This window comes from Trichosurus vulpecula, chromosome 2 (genome assembly GCF_011100635.1).
Source record: "Trichosurus vulpecula isolate mTriVul1 chromosome 2, mTriVul1.pri, whole genome shotgun sequence".
NCBI classification, from domain to species: domain Eukaryota; kingdom Metazoa; phylum Chordata; class Mammalia; order Diprotodontia; family Phalangeridae; genus Trichosurus; species Trichosurus vulpecula.
In genome coordinates, this window is record NC_050574.1 from 37497054 (window position 1) to 37523545 (window position 26492).

The 26492-nt window shown below is 42.0% G+C and overlaps 1 pseudogene; it reads right to left on the bottom strand.

The window, feature by feature from the left end:
- Positions 1-5151: 5151 nt before the first annotated feature.
- Positions 5152-16209, bottom strand: LOC118837727 (annotated as a pseudogene).
- Between the last annotated feature and the right edge of the window lie 10283 nt (positions 16210-26492).

The following is a 26492-nucleotide window of genomic DNA, read 5'->3' on the forward strand; positions in this document are numbered from 1 at the left end:
CTGACCTGGAATAACAATAATTGACATCTACATGGCACTTTGAGGGTTGAACTGGCAGAGTGCATGCAGAGTTGGCCTCAGAGACCAGTACACCTGAGTTCAAGGCCCACCTCTGGCCCATCCTGGTTGTGTGACTCTGGACAAGTCACTGATCTCTGAGCACCACCCAAGAAACTCCCTAAGACCATTAGGTAGAGAGCAGATTCAGCTTTGCATTGGCAGAGGGAGTTTCCTCAGTAGAAAGTCCTTTCTCAAAGAAATCACAGGTTTTATCTTTAAAAAAAACACAGTACTTTATATCTATTATCTCAAAGGAGTTTCATAACAAGCCTGTCATGGAGGTAAAATACGTATTATGATCCCCATTTAAAAAACATATTTTATTTTTTCATTAATATTTTCCAATTACATTAAGAAAAATGATAACATTCCATTCTTTAATTTTGAGTTCCAAATTTTTTCCTTCCCTCCCATCCCTCTCCTACCCCTTGAGAAGGCAAGCAATACGATAGTGATTTTACATGTGAAGTCATGCAAAACATTTCCATATTAGCCATGTTGCTAAAGAAAAATCACAGAGAGAGAGATAAAAATAAAGTGGAAAAAATATGTTTCAATGTGCACTCAGAGTTCATCAGATATCTCTCTGGGGGTGAATAGCATTTTTTCATCATAGACCCTTTGCCATTGTCTTGGTTCATTGTCTTAATCAGAGTAGCCAAGTCTTTCATAAGTGACATGATCTTCATATTAAAAATGAAGACGTTGAGGCTCAGAGTCTTGTTAAGTGGCATGCCCATGATCATAAAACAAATAGGAGTCAGTCAATAAATTTTCTTTGTATGCTTACTTACTCTATGGAGGGATCTGTTCTAAACACTAGGGATAAAAAGGGAGGAAAACAATACTGCCTTTGCTTCAAATAACTCACATTTGATTGGGGGAAGCAACTTTCAAACAGTTGTACATGAAAGATAGAGACAATGTCTCTGAGGGAAGATACTGAGTGAGGGGAGGGGAAAAATCAAGAAAGGTCTCTTGCAGGTGAGATTTGAGTTCAATGTTGAAAGAGAACAGGGAAGCCAAGAGGTGGAGGTAAGAGAGAACATTGCAGGCATAAGGGCAGGCAGTGAGAAGGCATGGAGGTGGGAAATGGAGTGGCTTGTTTGGAGAAGACCAAGAAGGCGAGTCAGTATCAATAGATGGTAGAGTAAATGGAGGAAAGCAAAGTGTAAGAAGACTGGTCAGGTCATAGAGGGCTTTAAAATACAAACAGAGGGTTTAATATTTGATTGGGACATGGAGGGGCATAGGGAGCCACTGGGATTCATTGGATAAGAGAGGGACTTGAGCAAGACCACTTTGACAGCTGAATGGGGGATGGACTAGGATAGAAACATAGGCTTGAGGAAAAGAGACCAACCAGAAGGTAATTTCAAGAGTCCAGATATGAGAAGATTAGTGTCTGCACCAAGGAGGTGGTTGTGTGACTGGAGAGAAAAGGAAAGGGACTTATACAGGAGAGACTGTGAAAATAGAAATAACAGAACTTAACAAGAGAATAGATGGGGGGCAGGTGAGAGATATTGAAGATTTAAGAAGGACTAAGAGGTGAACCTAGGTGAATGGGAGGATAGTGATTGGGAAGAGGAGAGAGTATAGGGAAAAGAGAGTGGAAACAATGGTTTCTGTTCAATGTTGAGATTAAATGCCAGACTACAGAGACTTTGGAAGTTAGTGAGAGGAAAAGAAGTGGAAGCACCTAATGGAGATATCTTCCTGGAGTTTGTCCAGGAAAGGGAGAAGAGGTGTAGAATGGTGCATAACAGGGATGGTCAGAGAAAGTGAGATTATTTTTAAAGAATGGGGGAGAGATGAGTATGTTTGTGGGTAGCAAAGGAGTAGCAAATAGATTGATTAACAGAAGGTTGGAAAGAAAATGTGATGATAGAGGAGGCAATCTGCTAGAGAAAATGTGATGCAATGGGATGAACAGTGTAGATAAAGGAAGGTGCTTTGCAAGGAGTAAGACGATCTAAGTCATATGAGATCAGGAACAGGAGAGGAGTTCTTCAAGAATAACCTCAATTTTTATGAAATTTTATGAAGCAAAGTCCTCAGATCAGTACCATGGGAGGCTTGAGAAAGGATGAAAAGGCTTGGAATAGACACTGTAGTGATCTGGGGAGCAAATTCCTCAGGGATTTGTAACTGGTTTTCCTCCATTGAGAATTCAGTTCAGAGTACATAACAAAAAAATGGTAGTGAACCGAATCGACATGATTTTGTGATTTTTCTCTGGTTCCATTCAGCAGCACATGAATAGGAAAGAAGCCAGAAAATTGTGCAATCCAAGGCTAGGGTTTGTCAAGAAATGCTCACAAAAGGATGAGAGGGCAAGAGATTCCACTGAAAGAAATAACATGCAGTTTAAGTGATTCAATAAGGGGTCAAAATAGGGAAGCTAGAAAAGCATGATGGGCCTTGGGGGGCAGTGTGGAGGTGGTCTGGGAAGGAACTGGGGAGGGCAGAGATTGGAAGTCAAGGTGAGGATGAAGAACAGTGTAGAGGTCACAAAGCAGAAAAGGCAGAAGGAAAGATAGAATGATAAAGATTATCAACAGATAAAGGAATTTAAGCATTCATGAACTCTGTGGAAGTAAACCACTCACATTTGTGAGGGGAACATCAAGGTATAACCATCTATCTGTATGGCTGAGGAGATTGAAGAACTGCGAAGTTTGTGTTTAAGAGAGCATTAATATGTATGTCAAGATTCTCTGGTATGAAGGCAGAATTGGAGGAGGAGAGACAGATAGAATGCCAGGTACTTGACTCACTGGGGAAGGAAGAGGAATCTCCTTCAGCCACTAGACAACAGCCACCAGAATTTTAATTGAGTGATAAAGATGGATTGAATGAACTTCAAAGAAGGAGAGGTTACTGGGTGGTGATAGTAGAAGGAGAACCAGGAAGTGGCAATGGGAAGCAACTATCCCAAAATGACTAATGAGTCAGGGATTATGAATGAAAGCAGAAAAAAGTACAGGAAAAGGTAACCAGAGAAGTTATGTCATGAGGATGGAGAAAGGATTTAGTGAGTAACAGAAGATGGGGAGAGTGAGAAACAAAATGGAAGATGAAAACAAATTTCTTAATTGTAACACCAACATTCCAGAGAGCACAGTGGAGTGGGAGTGGTAGGCAGATTTGGAGTGGGATGTTGGTGTGGTATGGTTGGGGAAGGCAAGAAACAGCCCTTGAAGAGAACCCAGTCTACAGGAGAAACTAAACCTTGCCCACCCTGAGTGAGAACAGTTCTTGTAATTTCTGTCCAACATTGGTTTCAAAAAAAGCATACCCTTCCAAGCAACTTACCGTCATGATTGATCTGGGTACATTGGTTGGAAACATTTTTCCTGGCTTCTCCTCTCCTCCTACCCTCCCTCATCAGCCCACCAGTTACATCGAAGAAGTGGGTTGTAAAGATTTCAAAGAACAGAGCTCAGAAATCTATCTGAGCAGGAGCCCAGTGGCACACAGCCCTGTCCCATGGCTTGTCTCATAGTGAGGACAGAGAAGGTGGATGCCAGGCTGTGACATGGAGTAGCAGGGATAGAAATTAGGTCAGACTTCCTCAGGGACTTAAAGTTGTAGAAGGGGATAGGGACACCAAGGTTCTCTGCCTTGATGGATAGAAGACACCTGGAACTGGGAGACAGAAGGCCCTGACTCTGCCCGTGGTTCTGCCCTCCACCATCCAAGGCTACTGAGTGACCTTAAACAAGTAAATCCTTTTTCCTCCCTAATCCTGTTTATCCATCTCTTGAAAATGCAGGATCACAGATCCCATACGATGGGATCATAGACCTAGAGCTGAAAAGAACATTAAGGTCCATCTAGTTCAACCCCCTCCTGTAACAGAAAAGGAAAATGAGGTCTTAAAAAGTGAAATTATTCCCCTAAGGTCAGCTAGGCAGCAGAGATCAGAGGTCAGATTCAAACCAGGTCCTCTGCCTGGGGAGCAGGGAAAGGGGGATGATATTCAGAAATTACTAGGATATAAAACCAAAAGCTCTCAATTACATCTTTAAATGCTTTATTTGAAGAGTACAGTATGGAAAAGAATGATCATCTTTGTATTCCCAGTGTCTAGCATATTACTATGCATACAGGACATGCTTAATAAACACTTCTTAAAGTTAAGAAATGAATCAAAATCAAGTGAGTATATTGGACTAGTTCATTTCTGAAGCCTCCCAGCCACCCAATGAACAGCAAACCCTTCAGCATTCTACCTTCCAAAGTCCCTTCTCACTCAGAATATCTGGTATCTGATGTTTAAATAGCATTCTGAGAGGCTGACTAGCAGAATGTAAACAGACCTGGCCTGAGAGACCAGAAGACCCGTGTCCAATGCCCATCTCTGACCATCCTGTCAGGGTCATGTCACCATGGACAAATCACTGCAGCTGAGGTTTCTCTTGCACCTCCCTGAGTCCATTCACTGAAAGCAGATGTAGACAGGAGAACTGTATCGGGTGTTCCCTCCACCCGCAAAATCAAAGGTCCCATTGAAAAAATCATGATGCTTTTTATGCATAATGTCAGCTGAGCTTCAGAACATCCCTGTGAGATTGATACCAATGATCTTATTGTCTTCCTTTTGCAGAGGTGCAAAAATGAAAGGGACTTCTCCCTGATCTTGAGGCTCAGTAAGTCAATGTCACAGGAAGGGTGTGAAGCCAGGTCTTCCTGACTCCAAAGCCAACACTCTATTTGCTGTGCCATCGTATGGTTTGCTCCTCTCTCCTGGGACAGAGGCTTCATGACCACCCAGTTGAGACACAAGAGAACTAAGAATGGATCTGACTCCCTCTTATGACATAGGCTGAGTATGTAGGATGTAAGGAGGTTAGGTTATAGGAGGCACCGTGGGGATAGGAGGAAGTTCAGGTCACTTACTAGGAACATAGAATCATTACTAATCTAGATATGGAAGGGTCTTCAGAGGTAACCCACTCACTTTATCAATGAGGAAACTGAAGCTACTTCTATCCCCTCTCTGCTCAAGTTTCCCTCATCAGAGGGTGGTGAATGGTGCTATGTCCCTTCAGACTCTTCTCAGCCTAGTTGACCTCTGGGATAGTATGATTGATGATGATAGGGAGGTTGGCCCAGTGGCTGCATCTCCAGGCCTCAGCCTTGGCTCCCTTCAGCGGGGGTGGAATTGAATCTGGTAGGTGGGAGGCACAGTAGCCACTCCACTCAGCCTGGGAATGAGGTCAATGCTATCACGATCCATGGAAGAGCTCAGGGAGAAGTTCTGTAGGATGGTGGTGAAGAAGAGGAAAAGTTCCATCCTGGCAATGCCCTCTCCAAGGCAGGTTCGCTTCCCTACGGGTACAGAGAAGAGTGTCATGGAGGCCATTGCCAAGGGGACCCCAACCCTCAAGGACCATCTTGAAACCACGCAAAATACTTCCTTCATGTCCACCAGATGAGAGCAGTAACATAAATGTTTTCTCCTGATTCCCATAGAATCAGAGGGTGAGAGCTAGAAGGGACCTCAGCAGGAATTTTCTCCAAACACAAGAGTCCCAGGGAGGTAAAGTGATTTAGGACCACAATCCTCCAGCTGGAAGGGACCACAGAGGCCATCTGGTTCAAGGTCTTCATTTACAAATGGGGAAACTGAGGCTGAGAGAAAGGAAGGGCCTTGAACAGGGTCACTCTGGGGGAAAATGAGAGGCCTGAGAATTAAGCCAGCAACAAAGTCCATGGCTTTTAGTATCTCTACAGAAATCCATATGGATGAGAAAGAAAAAGGAGGAGCCAGAGAACCCAATGCAAGGAAGCAAAATGTGATCTCATGGGTACACTGAGGCTTGGAGACATGGATGACCAAAAATGTGCGAGCAGAAAGGTGGGTGCATCATATTCCAAAGGCATTATATATTAAGAAGATAAATGCATGTCATGGTATTCAGGAAATAAAGTGGAGAAGCAGGGTGGAGGGCGTTTGGGTGAAGATCAATGGAGACAAAGAGATATTGTTTCCTCTGCCAAATTCTGCCTTTGGCTTCCTTGAGAAAGGTTTGGTTTGACTGATGTCCTTCATGCTCAGAGGACTAAAATGGCATCACTATGTGAGGGTCAAGGTACAGTGTGTCTGACTGAGGCTGATCAGAGCAAGAAACACGGGAAAGGCTCTACCACAAATAGTCCATATGAATATTTGGAATGGAAATGTCTAATTCTGCATGTCTCACATTTCTTCTGAGCTACTGAAATTCTGCTTTGCTAATAGAGATATGATAAAGGATAGATTGATAAAGGAAGATAAATATAAAGAGATATATTTAGGTTATATGATATATGCATTATACTGTATTTACATACAAATATGAAAAGAGGGATAGTGTGTGGGGAGGGGACATCTATGGGCCTTGAGTTCCAATTTATTCAATATCACCCATCTTTCCCAATGGCCTCTCAGCTTCCAGGTCAACCTGAAGTGAAAACCTATGGAAAGATATAGCATAGGGCTGGTTTTCTTTAGCTGGCCTTTGAGGGGAGGGTCTCCAGGGAGAGTCTCTATGGGTCTTGGGGGCAGTGCTTACCTGAAGAGAAGGGAATAAAGGCCTCACTCTTCTTCAGAGATCCCTGAGCATCCAAGAAATGGTTGGGGTCAAAGGCATAAGGTTTCTTAAAGTACCGGGGATCGTGCAAGACTGTGCTCAGGACAAGGTACACATGAGTGCCCTGCCGTGGGAGGGAAATATCACCAGAGGTAGAAAGTGAGCTCCACTAAATCTTCCCCATCACCCAAGGACAGACCGTCAAGGCCCTCCACAGCAAGGTCATAACCTGAGCAAGCAGAGCCATTCCAGGGCAAGGCAGATGTACCTTAACCTAGAGCCAAGGGCACATGAGGGATGAGATTTGCAGAAATGCTAGGCCAAGCCCCAAGTCACTGTAGGCACCAGGAGACCAGATCACCCTGAGCCACAACAGAACTTAGACCCTTGGAGGATGAGGCAGGGTAATAAGACTGCCCATCAGTTTCCATGCACCAACAAACATTGGAGTCTGGGATGATAAAGTCACAGGCATAGAGCTTCTCTAATCCAACAACTCTACTGTAGAGATGAGAAGAGTGCGGCACAAAAAGGCAATATCTGCTCTATCTAACCTCCTAGTATTCTTTGTTTAAGACCTAAATTCTGGCTCCAGCTCTTTCACTGACATATGTTCAACATATATACTAGATCAATGAGAGAAACATTTTGTAAAGTGGATACAACTTTATCGTTAAATCCTATTCTCTTCAGATTTCTGTTTCTTCCCCTATAAAATAAATGCCTTGGAAGGGATCTCCAGGGTCCCCATCAGTGTCAACACTCTCTCTTTTCTTCCTTATGGGTTCTTAGAATGCCAGCATTCTATTTTCAATGTTCTTTCTAACTCTGGAAAACTTTACTCAGTAAAGCATTCTCTTTCTTTGTTCTAACTTTCCTTTCTGCTTGGCATTTTCTGTTCTATATTCTCAGAGCCGTTAGACTCTGATGTTCTATTTTCTGTGTTCTAAGTGCCCTTCAAGGTTTGACTTTCTATGTTCTAGAATGGTCATCTAGTCATAGGTTCCATGGGATCTTGAGTTCCTTTACATGATTTAGAAGGGAATGGCTTAAAAAATCTTGGGGATGCCATTGGTCTTACCTTGGGAATGAGGTAGCCCCTGAAGGAGGTATCCTGACTCACAGAATGGGGCACACTCATGGGGAGAAGATCACTGAATCTCTGGATCTCATGTATGACAGCATCGGTGTACGGCATTTTGGCTCGATCTTTGATCTCTGGAAGACGGTTCCTCCCAATCACCTGGTCAATCTCTTCCTGGACTTTCTCTGGGACAAAGAAAAGTGCATATAAACCCAATTCATAGGAAGTGCACCAGAAGGAAAACTGCATGCATATGTGTGTGTGTGTTTGTGTGTGTATGTGTGTGTGTATATACATATGGATATGTGTATGTGTGCATATACATGTGTATATATGAATTAGATATATATGTACACATTTTAAATAACTGGGTGAATTTCTCCATTTAGATGGGGGCCAGAATAGCTGTGAGGAATCTTCAGGAGATAGCTTCCCATGGGAGAGTTGAGCTGTTTAGAATTATCTGTAGCACAGGAGGACAAAGGGAAAGTGACCATTATATCCCTTACCCTTAAGTCATGTCTCAGAGTCCTTTGTCAGCGATGGGGGCTTAGGGACTGAGGCTGAGGAAAGCTGTCTTCTTGTTACCAATTATAACAGGCTCCCTTCCTCCACTAGACCTCCACCTCCACTCCAAGCCTTTGCTTATCTCCAATCTCTGGGCAGAAGGGTCAGTCCCTGGATTTGCTCCCATTAACTCACCTGCCACCTGGGGGTACTTGAGGAGCAGGAGGCAGCCATAGCTCAAGGTGGTGCTAGTTGTCTCGGTGCCAGCAAAGAATAATGACAGGACAGTGAGGATGAGGTTTTTGTAGTGAAACTCAGTGTTAGCAATGCCTTTTTCCTAGGGAAAAGGAGGAGGAAGACAGGAAGAAAAAGAGAAGGAGGAGACCATAGGTTAGCCTCAGAGTCTCTCCTTTCATGTGTCTGAGCCTCCCTGATCCTTCACATCTATCACTAAGGCTCAGACTCTCAGTGTTTGGTTCTCTCTAAAGCCCTCCATTGTGGTCTCTATCTCCCCCTCCCCTTTCTTCTCTTTAGGTCTCCTCCTCCTTCTGTCCCTCTGATTGTATTCTCTTCCTCTGTCTCCCTCCATCCCCATGGTATATTTCTACCTTTGTCTAGCTCATGGGCTATCTTTCCTATCTACACACACACACATACACACACACACACACACACACACACACACACACACACACACACACACAATCTTCTCTGTTTTTCCTTCCTCATGCCTTTTCAACTCCCATTCTGTACACCTCCTTTTCCATCTCCTTTCTCTCGCACGTGGACATTTTATTTCTAGTCCATAGTTCTAGAGTAGGAAAGAAACTTGGAGGACATATAGTACAAATCTCTCATCTTGCAGGTGGGGAAACTGAGGTCTAGAGAAGATAAATGACTTGCCTTTGGTTACACAAGTAGTAAATGATACAGGTGGAGTTTAACCGAGATCCAATGCTCTTTTCACTGAACCACATTGCCTCTCTCTCTCCATTCAATTCATCTAGCAACTATTGTGTCTACCAAGTAGTGAAAGACGTCTTGCCAGCTGCTGAGAATATAAACATAAAAACAAAACAATCCCCTTGGGGGGGGTTCCATTCCATTTGGAGACAAGGGAGATATACACAGAGATGAGTAAAACCAAAGTCTACATCCAAAGTACTATGAAGTAATGTCAAGAAGAAGATAGCATGAAAAACTGAGGGCAATAGGAAACCCCTCATGTAAGAAGTGGCACCTGAGCTGGGCTCAGCAGCAAACTAGGGATTCTGTGAGGCAGAAGAACAGAGGGATGGCATTCCAGGCATGGGCCACAGCTTGGGCAAAGACAAGAAGGCAGGATATGGAATCCCCTGTGAGCAGGAAGAGGAGAGCTTGAAGGCCAATTTGGTACTGGAATAGGAAATTCAAAAAGGAACAATGTAAGAGATAACTGAAAAGAGAAGCACATTGGAAGGCTTTAGGTGCCAGACTGAGATTTTTTTTAACTTTATTCTAAGGCAATAGAAAGCCCGTGAAGGTTCTTGAAGAGAGGACAGAAATAGTCAGGTCTATGCTTTTAGGAATATCAATTTAGCAGCTGTGGGGGTCCAACAGATTGCAAGCTCCTTGAGAGCAGGGATTGTATTGTTGCCTCTTTTTGTATCCCCAATGCATAGCACAGTGCCTGGCATACAATAAGGACTTAATAAATGTTTATTGGCTGACTGACTGACTGACTGACTGGAGGCTAGATTACTAAGGGGGGCGGAATGCAAAGTGGGGAAGCTAATCAAGCAGCTATTGCACTAAACCAGCTAAGAAATACTAAGGGCTTGAAGTAGAGGAAAGGTCATGTGAGTGGAACTTAGTACCGAGTTGCCATTAAGGGTGAAATGGTAAGGCTTCGAATCTTATTGGACAAGGGGTGCAAGACAGAATTAAGAGTCAATGACTCTGAGGTTACAAAGGGGGCTAACTGGGAAGTGATGATTCCATAAATAGAAATACTAGAGACTGCAGGATGGATAGATGGGGAAGAGGGAGAGGGGATGTGAAATCCTTTGCCAGTATCTTCATTCTTTCATTCGATAAACATTTATTAAGCACCTTTCTGTGGCAGGCATTGTGCTAAACACTGGGGATACAAAAACAGCCAAGAGGCAGTCCCTTCCCTCAAGGTGCTTACAATCTAGTTCTGGAGTTTACAATGTGAGATCCCTATGGGGTCCCCGCTGTAGAAGGAGCTGTCTAGCAGGCACTTGGAAATGTGGGGCTGGAGCTCACAAGAGAAATGAGGGCTGGCTCTCTAGAGTTGCCTCTACATAGAAGTGGTTATTTAACCTGGGAGAGGTAATGGGGCAGTTAATGAGAGCACCAAGGAGGGAGAAAGAGAAAGAGAAAGGGGGTGGGACTCAGAAGAGAAAAGAGCCTTGGGAAAACCCTGTCATTCTTTTTCCCTCACTGTGTTTATCCCTCCTTCGTTTTCTATCACACTCTCCACAACTCTCAATCATTCTTTCTCTTCCTTTCCTTCTATAGCTCCCTTTCTTTTTGTCAAAATCTTTTAACCTCTCTCCTTCTTTTGGTCCCTACCTCACAAGGAGAAGGGGTGCTGGCCATTAAATTTCATCAAGAGAACGATTGAATTTCATTCTCACTTCATTCCAGCCTCCCTCCACCCACCTCTCCTCAGTCTTTCCCTCTCCCCTCCCCTCTCCCTCCTTGAACTCTCTTTCTGTCTCTCTCCCCCCCCCTCTCTCTCTCACACACACACACACACACACACATGCACGCACACACGCACGAACACACGCACACACAAACACACATACACACATACACAGAGAAACTTTGAGTACCTAGAGGGGGGAGGGATTGCCTGCCTTCTCCATACAGAGCAGGTACACGTCAATAAAGTCTTGGGGGGCACTGGGTCCAGGCTCACTTTGTGCTTCTCCACCTTGTCAACAATGAAAGTATTGATGAACACCACGTTGTTGAGAGCACACCGATGGGGACCAGGAAAGAACTTCAGGAAACCTGAAAACAGCTCAAACAGCTGACGTGGAGGAAGAAGGGAAGATACAATAGGATGAGCCCCCTGACTTCCATAGGTGACAGCATTCCCCCATGCCTGGGCCACTCTCCTTCTGTCACTTCTGCAATGTACCTGCTCCCTGCATCCTCACACTCACTATCTCTCTGTGCCCATGCCTTCCTACATCTCTATCACCTGTTTCCCTGATTCCCACTCCCTGTGTTCTTCCTTCCCTGTGTCCCTGTGTCCATTCTCTGGGTCCCTGATCTCTGATGTCCTCCAATGCCCTCTCTTCTTCTGCATCTTCTCCTGTGTCCTCCTTTCCTTTTCTCTCTCCCAGTGTCACTCTATCACTGTCATCCCAAGCCTCACCTATAGCTTGTTATGGCAAAAGTGTCAGTGAACTTGTTCATCATGTCCTGGAACTCCTTATCATCATAGGAGAAGCGTTCATGAAACACAGTTGAGCAGATGATGTTGGCAGTGATAAAATGGAAGAGGACAGTTCAAACCAATAAGGCTCCTGGGGAAAGAAGAGAATGGAAAAAGAGTGGAGGGAAGGGGGGAGGAGTGGAGAGAAGATGTTCAGGAGGTCAGTGGGAACCTCCCATATCTCCAGTGTTTCTGCTTCTTTGTTCCTCTGTGTCCATGTTTCTGCCTCTGGACAATTGCTATGCTTCTAAGATTGTACCAGCAAATACCACCACTCCCCCTTAACTCTGCATCTGGGGAAAGGAATTTCCTTTCCACCACCAGAGTCTTGCCCCAATCCTTTATGCCTCCCTAATAGTCAGGTTCTCTTCTTCTCTTTCTCATCTTCTGTCTCTCACTCTATCTCAGCTACGTTCAGTATATCTGTCTTTACACATCTCTTTCTTGATGTGTCTCCCTGGCTGTCTTTATCTCTCTCTTGTCTAATTGTGCCTGCATCCTTTTTCTTACCCTTGGATTTCTGGAGCTCCTCAACCAGACACTGGGCCTCCTCTTGGATCTGTTCTTCAATGCTTCTTTTCCCCATCCCAAAATCTCGAAGAGTGGCCAGAGAGAATCACTGCAAAGTCTTCCATGTATCGCCATTAGAAAAGATAACCCCTAAAGGAAAAGAGGATGGGGTTTGGGACCTTGCCTTAATCACATCCTTCCTTCCTCAAATCTTTCTTCCCTCTTCGTGGTCCTCTGCATTCTAATCACTCTCCTCTGTCCACACTGATCCTCCTCACTTTATCTTCAGCCCTTACCTGTCTCCTTCTCTGATCTTCAGAATCTGAAGTCCCTCCTTCCTCGAGCCTTACCACCACCTTGTCACTCTTCCCCAACCTCTGCCATGGCATGGCCCACTCACTCTGCCCCTGGAAGACTGGATCAATGATCATCACGGGTGCTTGGCAACTGAACTCCTCAGCCTTCTCCACCAGGGCCTCCTTCACAGCCTCAGGCTCACATATCAACCACAGGTCGAGAGCCAAGGAACACAGTAAATACATCCCCATACTTGTCCCAAAGCCATGGTGGGGAAAAGCCACACCCCATTAGATGTCAGTTGGTACAAGGCATTTCCCTCTGTATAATGGAGAGGGATGTATTTAAAATAGAAGGCTGTGGGGCCCCCATGTAGCTCTAACCTTCTATCTTCTGTGTTCTAAGGTCCCTACCAGCATTCAAAGTTTTAAGGTCCTTCCCAACTCTTGACATTCTGAGTTCCAAGGTCTCTTCCAGCTCTGATATTCTGTGCTCTATATTCAAAAGGCCCTTCTAGGCCTGACATTCTGTATTCTAAAGGCCTTTTCAGCTCTGATTTTCTATGCTTCTAAGATTATACCCAGAATCACTCCCCCTTACTCTATCCCATCCTGCCAATTCAGCATCAGAGGCAGAGAAGTTCCTCTCCTCCCCCACAGTCTGGCCCAATGTGTCACTGGTAGTCCAGTAAATGACTGATGATCTGGCCAGACTTCTTGGAGAACTACCTCAAAAGGCAGAATTATCTTCCCCTCAACCATCCCTGGCAGATCATATCTTCTCCTAACAGTTAAGACTCCAATGTTCCATTTGCTTTAACCTCACTTCTTTGGGAAGTGACAGGGATGGTAAGAAAGAGACACAGAGCAGAGTCAATATAATCAAAACAACAATTCCACCTAGTCCACCTATTCAATGCCATCCCAATTAAATTACCAAAAATTATTTTATTGAACAAGGAAAAAATAAAATGCATTTGGAAGAACAAAAGGTCAAGAATATCAGAGGAATTCATGTGAAAATGTAAAAGAAGGATTACCAGATCTTAAACTGTATTTTAAGGTGGTAATTATCAAAACTATCTGGCACTGGTTAAAAAATACAATAGTGGATATGTGGAATAAATTAGGCATAAAATACATGCTAGTAAATGAATATAGTAACGTTATATTTGAAAAATGTAAAGGTCTAAGCTGTGGGCATAAGAACTCACTATTTGGTGGAAATTACTGTGAAAACTGGAAAGCAATCTGGCATAAAAATGTATAGACCAATGCCTTACACCATTTACAAAGATATGGTCAAAATGGTTGCATGACCTAGACATAAAAGGAAATATCGTAAGTAAATTGCAAGAGCTTCAAATATATTACCTATCACATTCCTGAATAAGAGAAGAATTCATGAATAAACAAGAGATAGAAAGCATGGTGGGATATGAAATGGATCATTTCGATTACATTAAATTTAAAAAGGTTTTGTACAAATAAAACCAATGTGACAAGATTAGAAGGAAAGCAGAAAATTGAGGGGTGGCAGTATTTATAGCCAACTTCTCAGATAAAGACATCATATCTCAAATGCCAATCCAAATTATAAGAATATGAATCAGTTCTGAATGTATAAGTGGTCAAACGATATTAACAGGTAGTTTTTGAAAGAAGAAATTAAAGTTATATGTAGTCATGTGAAAAAATGCTCTGTCATTTATTGATTAGAGAATTGTAAATTATACCACCTCTGAGGTACCACCTCACACCTATCCGACTGGCCAAAAGAATAGAAAGGGAAAATGACAAGTGTTGGAGGGGATGTGGCAAAATTGGGACAGTAACACACTTGGTGCAACTGTGAACTGATCTGATCATTTTGGAGTGCATTTTGGAATTGTGCCAAAATCGTGTATACCCTTTGATCAAGCAATATCACCATCAGGTCTGCTTCCCAATTGGATCAAGAAAAAGAGAAAAGAATCTATATGCTTTAAAATATTTATAGCAGTTCCCTTTGTGGTGGCAAAGCACTGGAAAGTGAGGGGATGCCCATCACTTGGAGAATGGCTGGATATGTTGCAATATATGATAGAGATGGAATACTGTTGTGCTGTAAGAAATAACAAGCAGGTTGGTTTCAGAAAAACATGCTTGAAATAATGCAGAGTGAAATGAGCAGAACCAAGAGAACATTGTATACACTAACAGCAACATTGTTCAAACAGTAACTTAGCTATTATGAAAAATATGCTCATTCATATCAACTACGAAGGATTTATGGAATAAAATGTTATCTATGTCTAGAAAAAGAATTGATGTATGGAAGTAATAGAAATACATACATATCTTATATATGTGTATATACACACACATATATACACACATACATACATGCATGTATAATGTTGGTCTTCTCTAATGTGAAATTGGAAGAGAACAAGGAGGGAAACAATTTGGAAATCAAAATGTAACAACACAATAAATATTAAGAGAGTCAATACAACATTAAGAGGAAAAGAAAAAAAATGAGATTGAATTCTCCCTACGCCTCCCTTCAAACCACCTTCTTTCTGGATCCCCCCAGCAAGGAGCCTCGGTTGGAGTAGGACAAGGTTCTAATGACCATCCCTGGTGGGCAGTGAGAAGGATGATGTGGAATCCAGATGTCATTTTGTCCATCCCCATATTCCCCCCACTCCCATTCCTATGGAAGGCACTGCTGGAGAGCTGATGAACTTTACTTCTAACTTCTCCCAACCCTTTACCACTTTCCCCAGAGGAGACCTGGGGCAGGCAGGACTGGGAGTACTCTCTACTCCATCCTTGAAAAGCTCAGAGAAACCCAGGAACTGACTTACCTTCCCTCTGAAAGATCACAATATATGCATGGTTTTTTTTCCTTGTTTTGTTTGAAGAAGCAGAAATAGAAGACAACAATCAGGGAACTAATAGAACTCTCCTCTTTCCTCCCTCTCCCCCCATAAAAACTCTCTCCCAGGCAATCAATTGCAATACTCACATACCACTCTGTAGGACGGATCTCAAAGTGTTCATCCCTCACCAAGGAGGAGGCAAAAAAGAAAATAAGTGCCTCCATTCTCTACCCACTTTACTTCCCCTCTTCTAGAGGGTCCACTACTTCCAGAAAAAACCTACCCCTCCCTCCCACCATTACTGAACTTTCCCCCACATCTCCACTTATGAATGATCTCAAAACACTTATTCCTAGATAATAGCCAGGAGGAAAACTGAGTCGGAAGGCATCCCCACGGGGGAGAAAGAGGGGCTCAGAAATCCCTCACAGGGAACGATCTCACAGCATTTATTCCAAGATAAAGGAGTTAGGGAGAACACTTCCTTGGGACCCCAGGAAAACCTCTAGAAGTTCATTAGGCTCTCCCCTGTTTCCTTTACAGTGATTAATCTCAAAGTGCTCATCCCACAGTATGGAAAGACCTTAGGGAAACTGAGGCAGGCGGCATCACTAACACCTGCAAGTGCTCAAAGGGACCCAAACACGCCCAACCAGACAGTTCTGCCGGTCCTCACCGCCAGAAAGGATTTCAGGAGGCCATGACGGTCCATCTGCAAAATGTTGCCCAGGAAAGACAAGGGTCGCGGTCCTGGGGGGAGGCGGCCTCTCCAGGAAGCAGCGGGACCCTGTGCCAATAGGAGCAGGAGCCCCAAGAGGGCGGTCAGGAGAAGGAGTGTTATGAAATCCATGGTCCAATCTCTGCCCCACTTTGAGCTCCTACCAAGACTTTAAGCCCAGTCCAAGAGGGAGGCCCCGCCCTAGCTAGTCCTCTCCCCCCACCCTAACATCCACTCAGCTCCGACCCCAGGTAAGTTATCTCTCTGCCCATCCCTGTTGCTCCCAGGTCCACTGACCTGACCACCCCCCTCTGAGCCTCCTGCCCACGGAAAGGGGGGCATAGGATCCAAGAATCTCTGTACCATCCACTATACCCCTACTACACCTGCCACTGTTCCTGCCCAACTCTGGGATGCTAACTGCTGCTGTCTCTCCTCTGGGTCTTTCTGTCCTTGTCTCTTCCTGTCTCCCCTCTCCTTCTCTGTCTCTTTCTCTCTTACTGTCTCTCTCTGTCTGCTCCCCCCATTCTCTTTTTCTATGTCTTGACTTGGACAAAGAACAGTAAAAAGTAAACTGATAACCACTACACTCCCTATACTCTATCTGATTCTTGGAGCCACCAGAGTCCATGACAGGTCAATCTGAGCTGCTAGGAACCTTCCTGACCCAACTGGAGCCCTGACATGCCCAGCCTAGTCCTGCCCTCACCTGCCGTTACAGCTCTCCATTGTGTGTGTACCAAGGTGGATCACCCTATCTGGGCTCCAGCTATACCTCCAGCCTTCCTCCCTCACCCCAGGTCTGACCTGGGGCCAGAAGGAGATCACTGTTACAGCCTTCCCCTAAAGCTTCCCACACAGCAAATAGGCAAAGAAAGTGGGAATCGGGAGAGTGGAGAGAGAAATCTGCCCAGAATATGACAGGACTTGGAGAAGCAGAGGTGGAAAGGCAGCTATAGGGGAGAGAAAAAGATAGAAAGAGGAGTAGAAAGATTTGGGAATGCACAGAGAGACTAAGGACAAGTAGAGACCAAGAGGGACACTGAGGAGGAAGACAACAGAACCAGAGAACCAGAATCATATATGGAGAGCTGGAAGGAACCTTAGAAGCCAACTGGTCCAACCAACTCATACTACTCAAAAGAAAACTGAGGTCCAAGGCAGTCAAATGACTTTCCTGAGGCCACACAGGTAAATGGCAGAACTCAGATGGGAACCTCAGCACTCTGACCCCCCAAAATCCAGCACTGTATACTGAAGCACACTGCCAACAAGCAGTAAGAGAGATATAGAGTGAAGGAGGGGTAAAGGGAGAAAAGCAGAAAGATGGGAAAGGGGAAAGAGGAGGATAAAGAGATGGGGGATAGAGAATGGAAGACAAAGGAAGAAGGAAAAAGAGTGACAGAGAGGGAGAAAGAAAGGAAAAGAGAGAAGTAAGGAAGAGAAAGAAGAGAAAACAAAGAGGGGAGGAGAGAGAGAGAAAGAAAGAGAGGGAGAGAAAGAGAGAGAGAGAGAGAGAGAGAGAGAGAGAGAGAGAGAGAGAGAGAGAGAGAGAGAGAGAGGGAGAAAGAAGGAGGGAAATAAAAAGAAAGGAGAGAAAGAGGAAAACAGACTGAAAAGGACAGAAAGACCAAATAGAAAAGACAAAAAGGAAAGATGAATGAGACAAAGAGGAGACAGAGAGAAGAAAGAAAAAGGGGAGGAGAGAAGTTGAGAAAAGGACAGAGACAGAGATGAAATGGCAGTGTCCCTTGGAGGTTTTGAGACAGTAGTGAGTTCCCAGTCGAAGCCCATGGGAGATACACAGACAGACCAACAGGTTGCAGGAATGCTAGAGATGGGTGTGCAGCAGCATCTTCCAGGGGCACCAAGATGAATTTCAGGCAGACTTTGCCTGCCTGCCTGCTTCTTCTGCCTATCCAGAGTCTAGGTCTATAGGCACCTGCTACTCTGACTTCTGTTTTCTGTTCTCTCCATCCCTTCCAAATCTTCCATACCCTCTGGCCCTCTGGATCCCTGCTTCCCTGCCCCCTCCCTTGGTCTCTCCCTAGCCTGTATCCATTGCCCTGGCCCTGAGTTTTCCCTCTCTTGGCTCTAGATAGAGCATTGAATGTCACTATGAGAAGAGATCCAAGCATTCCCAGCCTCAAAGCACGCTTTGTCCTAGAAGGAAACCAAGGCACACCAGGCCAGAGGCTGAAGTGATTCTTGGAATCAGAAGAGGCTGGCAGTGAGACAGACAAAGAGACAGAGACACAAAAGCCAAAAGATAATGACAGAGAGACAAAGACAGAAGAACACACACACACACACACACACACACTGTGACAGAGACAAATAGAAACACATAACCACAGGCTCTTAGAGTGAGAAAAGATCTGAGCGATCCCTCACTTTATGGATGGTAAAACTGAGGCAACAAGCATTTATTAAGCACCTACTATGAGGAACTGTCCACAGTGCTGACAACCACAAAGAAACCTAAAACAATCCTTGCTCGCCAGCAGTTCTTAGACTAACAGACAAAACAAGACTTAACAGTGATTTCCCCTTCCTCCCCACACACACACACACCCATGCCTGGGAAGGCATGTAGGTTTCTTTTTTTAATCATTATTTATTTAATATTTTTAGTTTTCAGCATTAATTTTCACAAGAGTTTGAATTACAAATTTTCTCCCCATTTCTACCCTCCATCCAACTCCAAGATGGCATATATTCTGATTGCCCTCTTTCCCTGTCAGCCCTCCTTTCTGTCACCCCACTCCCCCCCATTCTCTTTTCCCTTACTTTCTTGTAGGGCAAGATAGATGTCTAGGGCATGTAGGTTTCATTTGACCCTCTCCCAAGGTTCTCCAGCACTCTTCAGGGAGTTTTCAGAGCTATGTAATCTCTTTGCACATCTGCTGCAGCTCTTACAATGGTGTTTCCCTAATCCAGGGGTGGGGGATTTCCTGAACCCCAAGTCCGTAGCTTCTCCCTGATATGCCAGAAAAGGATGTAGTCCATCTGCCTTACTCTGTGAAGCCATATTACCAGTATGGGAAAGATCCCTCTTTCCAAGATTCCAACACCCACATCTCCAGGATAGCTCTTTCCAATGGGGAAAGGGTTTCTCACACACACACACACACACACACACACAGAGCCTGACACACACACCACACACTCATCTCCAAAGCTCCCAATGGTACAAAATCAGCTGCACAGTTGTCTATGACCAGATCATCCTGCCAGCTCCAATTCTTCAAAAAGAGTTCTTTAGCCCAGGGATTCTTAAACTTTTTCCACCTGTCACCCCTTTTTGCCCAAGAAATTTTTACACAACCCTGGGTATATAAGTGTTTAAAATAGGTGTACTAATCAAACATTTACTGACAGTAAATCATAAAGAAATTTATTTTAAAACAATTCTTTGATATACATATAATTTTACCATTTGTTCAAGATGAAAGGAAATTTGCATGCTAATGAGATGGATGTGCTTGTTTAGTTTTACATAAAGAATTAAATCTTGGAAGAATATTTGATACTGAAGGATGTAGAGCATCTTCAACTTCTCCAGAGTTGATCAATACTTTGATTTTATAATCATCAATGCTGAGAACATTGATTCACATAAATATGTAGCAGAAAATTGCAGAAGTATGTTTAGGGCCATTTCAGAAATGGTTGGAAATTCTGTCCTAATCCCAGGACAAAATTCCTTTTAAAAAAAATTTTTTAAGAAACTCAAGTTTTAAACTGATGTCACTTGATAACTCAGCAAATTCTTCTTGAACTTTTAATGGCAGCTGACTGACATTTTTTTATTTCAATTGATTATGGTTTATGAACCCAGCATAGTTTTTTAGAATCAAAATTTGAAGGGAAGTATTTCTGAAACTGTGTCTCCAGGCACCTCAGGTGATCAATTATAACTCTTACAATTAAATCTTTGGGAAGGTTATTTTCAATTATAAAATTATATGCAGCTGTACACATTTCTAAAGAACCATTTTCCACCATATTCTTCTATGTGTTGACTTTTTAGTAAAACTTTAAATTTTATCATTTAACACAATATGTTACAACTTTTTCCTTGAAGTGACATATTTAAATAATTGAGTTTTTGAAAATATCCAAAAAATAGCACAGTTGTGAAAGCCATAAGTCATTATGAAAAATTAACAAAATCAGATTTCTGCTCAGTCAAAAATATAGCTTCATCTTTCAATTTCAATAATCTCTTTGAACTACACACTCTTGAGAGCCACATTACCTCTGCATGTAGTAATAAACTTTTGTAATCAGAATTCATGTCTTTCCAAAGGTTTGAAAATAAACAACCATTAAGGGCATGGCTTTTGAAGAAGTTAAGGATTTTGATAGTATCATGAAGCATAACATTCATCTCTGGTGATTTTTTTCGTCTACAAGTGCCTACCAATGGATCATGCAGAGAGCAAAAGAGATATGTTCACTGCCACCAGCTTTAACTTTTGCTACAAATCCAACATTCTTGCCCATCATTGCTCCAGCACCATCTGTGCAGTCTCCAACACAATTTTTCCACCATAAACCTTCATTTGTGAAAAATTCATTGACTTTAAGATATAGATATATAGACGCATAGGTAGATATATAGATATCTTCCCCTCTTGTGTGCCCTTCCAAAGGGTGACAAAACAGTAATTCCTCATGTATGCTTCCTTCATAAACATACCATACATAAAATAACAACTGTGCCATGTTAGAAATATCAGTTCTCTCATCTAACTGAATAGCAAACTTTTGGTTGCCCTTAAGCCTGGTAATAAGCTGCTGGAGTTAGCCATTACTCATTTCAGAAATTCTTTTGGAAACAGTATCATTTGATAAAAGAATTTTACAAATTTCATCCCCATACTTTTTCTCATTAACTATTTCTGATATTTTAATAGCAGCAGGTAAAACAAGATCATCTCCTATCACATAAGGCTTTTTAGATTTTGCAATTAAATAAGAACTTTTATAAGATGCAAGTCAATACTTTTCATTGACAGTAATAAATTTCTCAAAACATTGGTTTTCTTTATATGAAGATTTTAAAAGTTGTTCAAAATATGCCTTTGATTTACTACAGTATGCTCCATGCTTGGTATTAAGATGTCATTTTAGTTTGGTTGGTTTCATGCTCCCCACATTCAAAACTTCATTACAAATTAAGCAAAGAGGTTTTTCTACGCCATCATTATTATTAGAATTAAATCCATGTTGCAAAAATGATTCAACATATTTTCTTTTTCCTGTCAATTTAAGTGTACTACAACCTGGTTGCAATGACTCTGCCACATTGTCATCAGTATTTTTACCTCTTCTATCTAAATTTAGCCACTTGTCCATGAGCAAAAAAAATATTTTGTCCTAAAATATAAATAAATATTGCTAATAATTTTTCAAATAAATACAAGCTTAAGTTTATTAAATTACATTTGATTTTGCTTAATTTAAAGAAGGATATTCACACTTACATACACATATAGCAATGGTGGTAGAGAAATATTATTTTGTCTTTACTTGCTGCAATTAAACACTTAATGTTTCTATAATAGAAGGAGATAACAGCAATTTTTAAAATAAAACATTCCAACACAATACAATCCAAAGATATACTCGTTTGATACTTACATGCTGAGGAATGGCAGTAGGAAAATATTAAAGTCTTTGTTTTCCATAATTAATCTATTATGTTTCTGTAAGAGTAGAAAACTTTGTATGTACAGTAAAAACACTGCAATTCATAAAATACAGTAGTCTTGAATTTGAGCTGAGGTGTTTCTGGAAGGATTCTTTGGTATTCCATGGTCTGACAGCTTGCACTGTTCAAAGTGCGCATGATTTGTGTTCAGAACCAAGGCTTCGGTAAAGTCACACAATGCAACATGGGCAAGTGCTGCCAGAAACACTTCAGATTAATTGTGTATTTGATTTTGAATTAATTTTTGGTTGTTGAATGTTCAGAAATCTTTTACTTTTGCCAAATTTTTGCAGCCCCTCACATTCAGTAATGCAGTCAAGATCCATAGTTTAAGAAGTGCTTCTCTACAAACTATTTTAAAATACTCCTGAAAAGGAAAACTTGACTGGGTTTATAAATGAAAAGATAAAAGTATTTTCATCACACAATTTTTAAAAGCTAATATGTAATTTACATTAGGTTTAATGTTATATTGTGTAAAGTCTTCCCCAAGTGCCTCGTCTTGGTGGAGCTGACCCTGTTGAAGGCTTGGCCATTGGATCAGAAGTGAATCTAGCAGCTTACACCAAACCAGAAAGGCTCTGGATACTTCCTTGGTGATAGACAACTATTCAAGGGCCAGACTAGTCACATACAGAAGGGTCCATCAGCAAACAAACTCTTAATAGTAAGTGATTAAGTTAACAACTTCTGCTAATTAAGATTAAGTGAACAAAAACATAATTGTAATTGTCTAAATGTCTGTCAGGTGATGAATTTTGGTAAAAAAAAAAATTCATGAAATCATGAACTAAGGCACGAAAGGGGTACAATCTGCCTTGATGGAAGGAGAATACCCACATCACAGGAATCAAGTCTTTTAAAAGATTGAAATTATTATTCAATAAAATAATGGCTAATTTTTTTAAAAGAAGAGGTTACAGGTTTATATGTTTCATATTTCTGGCTCTATCTGATGGCATTCTTATTTTAGAGAACAGAAAACAAAAACAAATGTCAGACAATGCCTTTGTAATAATTTGTTGCAATCTTAAAATACTAAGGGGATCAAAGAAGATGAAGAGGTCTCTAAGTGCTTGTTTTCTATTGCTAGAGAAATCATACAGTTGTTAGTTATGTTCTTAATGGTTTTAATTTGTTTTTATCCAAAAGAAACTTTTCTACAATTTTTAATTAAAAAAAGTTCTAACAATGTTTTGAGTAATCCAATTATAAGCATATTTTAACTAGGACTCTTCAGCCCCATCATGATGTTTTTTGGACTTAAGTATCATTTCAATCTTTATTACAATAATTCCCTACTTACAGTGTGGTTTTTAGGTTGCAGTCTCTACAAACACAATTCAGCACTTTGTAACTTCTTTGTAATAAATCTCATTTGTTTCAAGTAGTTAAAAAAAAGGAGACACAATATTAAAAATGTACAGGCTATTGTTTCATCGTATGCTACTCCCTGGATTTGTGATTCGTGTGTATTTCATGTCTGTTAAGAACACTTCTGTATAATGGTTTTTCATACTAAAAAGAATGTAATACAAAAAAGGGAAAAAAGAAGTGCTGCTGTTGCCCGTGTTATCTTATGAGCAAATGTTTAACAGTCATGGTAAGGCTTGGGCTGCTGGCTTTACCACCGTGTCTAAATCAGGAAAGATCCTGAGAGTTGTGCTCTTTTCAGCTCAGAAAAAAGGGAGGCTAACTCAAGCTCATGATGGGATGTGGCAGAGTTTTCTACCTGTATCAGGAATTTTAAGAAGAAAGAGGGGAGAAAGAAAGGAGAAGAGAAGAGAAGACAAGATTGGGGTACATAAGAGGGGAGGGGAAGGGAGGAAGAGGAGAAGAGAGGAGGAGTGGAGGGGAAGAGGAGAGGAAGGGAAAGGATAAAGAGGAGAGGGGAGGAGAGAAGAGGAAAAGAGATCATCACCTAGGGCTCCTTCAAGGAGAATGAGAAGGTAATGGCTAAAACACTGAGATATGAGACTGACTTTTTTATGCTTCCTTGTTTGTTACTGTTGTTATTTTAACCAAAGGTGCTCATTCAGGTTGCTAGAGCATTGAGGAAAAAACACAAGAATTGGTAATTCTCATCCCCTTTTCCTGTCTGACTTCACTTTGGTGAACTAAGTGCCTGTTCCTAAGTGTTCTTTTACACTGTTAAAGAGGGCATCTAGCTAAAAAAAAAGTGTGGTACATGAATGCAATGGAATATGTCTATGCCACAAATAAAGGAAAGTGTGGAAAGATCTCGTGGACGAATGCAGAGTGAAGTCAGCAGACCCAGGACAAAAACAAACATCGTGACTGCAACAATGTCAATGAAAAGAACGACTAACAGAAAAATTAAAGTAAATGTCACAAAAGCATTCAAATGGATAAAGGAGGACAGCGCCAAGCTACCCCTTCATGGAGGAGCGAGGTTCACAGAGGTTGGCACAGGACCACCCAGCATGGTGTGTCCACATCAAAGAAGATGCTGTGCTCTATGAGCAAAGCAGAATTTCAACAGCTGAAAAGCAATTTGAGATGCGGGAATTCAGAGCCATCTCCACTCCAAATGTTCCCATGGACTATTTGTGCCAGACCTGTGGTAAAGCCTTCTGAGTTCATACTGGTCTGATCAGCCACAGTCAGACACATGGTATATTGACCCCAACATAGTAATGTCATTTTGGTTATGTTTTCAAACTTTTCCCTCTTCTTTTTATCCTTTTTTGTATCTTTTTATATGAGATGACTCTCTGGAAAGGGAAGGGCAAGACATACTGGAGATAACTATGATGTTGTAAATAGTGGAAGATATCAATCAATAAAAACTTATTTCTAAAAAAGACTGTATCTGATGGATCAAAGGTTATCCCCCCTAAACATTTTGGTTGCCCCTGTCCTTGGCATTTCCTTGTGCCCTTTTATTCAAGGGGAGAGGGTTCAGGACAGCTCTGGGGACAGCATGGTGAGAGTGGCCTTTCCTATAGCAGGCTGGGATCCCAGCTCATTGTGAGAGGGTTTCTCTCTCTAACTGGAGGCATCATCTCAAACCATCAGAATATTTCACAGCTTCACTTCCAAGGACAAAATTGCTACGAACTTGGATCATGACCTTAATCTATTGCAACCTTCTAATGGTGACAAATAAAAGGATGAGAACAGAATTTATTGGTTTTATTTTAAATTTTTATTCATTTATTTTTAGTTTTCAACATTCGCTTTCATATGATTTTGAATTCTAAATTTCCCCACCTCCATCCACTTCCACTTCCCTAAGATGGCATGCAACCTGATATAGGCTATACAAGTATGCTCATATTAAACATATTTTCACATTAATCATGTTGTGAAAAAAGAATCAGAATAAAAGGGGAAACCATGAGAAAGCAAAAACAGAACAAAAGAGAAAATAGTAAGCTTTGATCCGAATTCAGACTCCATAATTATTTCTCTAGATGTGGGTAGCATTTTCCATCATGAGTATTTTGGAATTGTCTTATATCATTGAATTGCTCAGAAGAGCTAAGTCTAACAAAGTCCGTCATCACACAATGTTGCTGTTACTGTGGGTGTTCTTCTGGTTCTGCTCATTTCAATCAGCATCAGTTCATGCAAGTCTTTCCAGATTTTTCAAAAGTGTGCCTGCTCACCATTTCTTATGAAACAGTAGTATTCCATTACATTCATGCACCACAACTTGTTCAGCCATTCCCCAATTGATGGGCATCCCCTCAATTTCCAATACTTTCCCAACACAATAAGAGCTGCTAGAAATATTTTTGTACATGTGGGTCCTTTTCCCTTTTTATGATCTCTTTCTGATACACACCTAATAGTGGTATTTCTGGATCAAAGGGTATACATGGTTTTATAGCCCTTTGGGCAGAGTTCCAAATTGGAGAACAGAATATCTTAAGGACTTATTCTGTGCCAGGCATTGGGAAGGGAGAGAGGAAGATGCCTGTGAGAGGGAAAGAGAGACATAGATCCATAGAGGAGTCAGAGACAAAAAGGAAGCTTTACAAGGACAGAAGAAGAAAAGAGAGAAAACAAATGGTGGGGAGGGGAGACACAGACAAAATGAAATGAGAAAAGTGGATCCCCTGGAAGCTTTGAACCTATGGTGAGTTCCTAACTTCAGCCCATGTGAAGTCAGCTATATAGGCTGCAAAGCAGATTGACCTGCAAGTGGGGAAAGTCTGCAGTTGGGACACCCTCCAGGGACAGTAAATTAGGTTTGGGGTACCTGCCACCTACCTGCTTCTCAGGCTCTTGGCCTACAGAGACCTACCTACTCCTCAGATTTCCTTCTCTGTCTCTTCATCCCTTTCATCACCTCCTTTTCTTCTGTCTCCATCCCCATCCATCCTTCTGTCCCTCTGACACCATCCTCCTTTCACTCTGACTCTCTCTTCCTCCTGGCCTGGCTGTCATTTGCTGAGTGACAGTGACAGGAGAGACCCAGGCATTTTAGCTTCCCAGCTTTGTCCAAGGTCCCTCTCAGCTAAAGGAATGAGGCAAAAGTGACGGTGAGGAATTTAGAGTTGGGAACCAACAGAAAGTCAGACAAAGACACAGAAGCTGAGATGTGACAGAGAGACACAGGGAAAGATCCAAAGACAATGAAAAAGATTAATAAAATAAATATAAATATATATTAATAAAAATAAATATAAAGAAACAGAGACAGAAACATGAAGGTAACAGAAAGAAA